The 1,160-nt window shown below is 66.3% G+C and overlaps 1 protein-coding gene across 8 annotated transcripts in view; it reads left to right on the top strand.

The window, feature by feature from the left end:
• The window catches only part of PSD (pleckstrin and Sec7 domain containing), a 17,745-nt gene that overhangs the window by 9,461 nt on the left and 7,124 nt on the right, over positions 1-1,160 (top strand). The gene's annotated exons all lie outside the window — the stretch shown is intronic.

Here is a 1,160-nt window from a genome sequence, read left to right as displayed (position 1 = left end):
GCCTGGGGTCCTCCCCCTCCCCAGCCCCCACTCGCAGCTCTCCCGGAACATGCGCACACGCGTGCACTCGCGGCCGCGCGCGACGGGGGAGGGGAGCCGGCCCTGGAAAGCACGTGAGCGGGCGGCCCGGCCCCTGCGCTGGTCTTCCTCAGTTCCCCTCCTCCAGAGTGTACCGAGGGCGCAGGGGCACGCAGGCACACCGCTCCCTACCCCAGCGTGTACAGTTACAAAGACCCTCCGGGCCCTGCCGCGCTGAGCAGTGAGGCCTGGGAGGGAGCCGGCTTCTCCGCGGTCTCGCAGCGAGGGAGCGCCCGGCCGGGGCTGCTCCGAGGCTCTGGCTGCCCAGTGCGCAGTCCTCGCCAGCACTTGAGGGTCCGAGACACAGGGGCTGGTGCGGGAGGGAGGAGGGCACGCGGTCTCGTGGGCTCACTCCTCTCCCTGATCTAGTATGGTTTTAGCCAGGGAGGCGCAGACGCACTTGAAGAAAGCCCCAGGGTGGGACAGAGGGGTCTCTGGGCACTGCGCGCCTGTGGCTGCGCGGGAGTGTCCTAGAGGGTGTCTGAGCGTGAGCTCCGTCGGGCTGTGTGAGTGGTGGTGTACCTGGTGAGTCGAGGTGTCAGTGAGGTGGGGTGAGCTTGAGTTGCGTAGGTATGACGGATGACAGTGAGTCAAGGGGTTTGTTTGTGCTTTGGGGCTTAGGCTCTGGAGCGTGCGTCTGAGTTGGGGGTGTAGCTGGGTGTTCACGTGTTGGGGTGTTATCCCTGAATTGGCTGTGGCTGCATTACGGCAGATGCCCGTGAGCGGGGGATGGGTGCGAGTGAAAGATTGTAAAATTCGAGGTGTACATCTGAATGTGTACTATCTGTGAGTTCGGAGCGTGCAAACGGTGCGTCTCGTCAGTTGGGGTGCCTGAACTGGGGTGTGGGTACGGAGTTGGCATATATCCGCGGGTGGTTGGGCGTACCTGCGGGGGAAGTGCATGAGGCCGGGGCTCCCGCCTCGTGCCGTGATGGGGGCGGCGCCCCCCCCCTCGTCCCCCCCCCCGCCAATCCCAACCGCCAGGAGGGAGTTCCAGACCCTTGCGGGGCAGCCCACCTTCTCAGCCAGGCCCGGGCTCCCAGCCCGCATCCTCAGTACAGCCCACCTCACGCCAGCGCCCC

The sequence above is a fragment of the Tupaia chinensis genome, unplaced genomic scaffold (genome assembly GCF_000334495.1).
Source record: "Tupaia chinensis unplaced genomic scaffold, TupChi_1.0 Scaffold144255_1, whole genome shotgun sequence".
In the NCBI taxonomy this organism is placed as follows: Eukaryota; Metazoa; Chordata; class Mammalia; order Scandentia; family Tupaiidae; genus Tupaia; species Tupaia belangeri.
The sequence above is the reverse complement of the archived record's forward strand: the minus strand, read 5'-3'. Positions and strand labels throughout refer to the sequence as shown.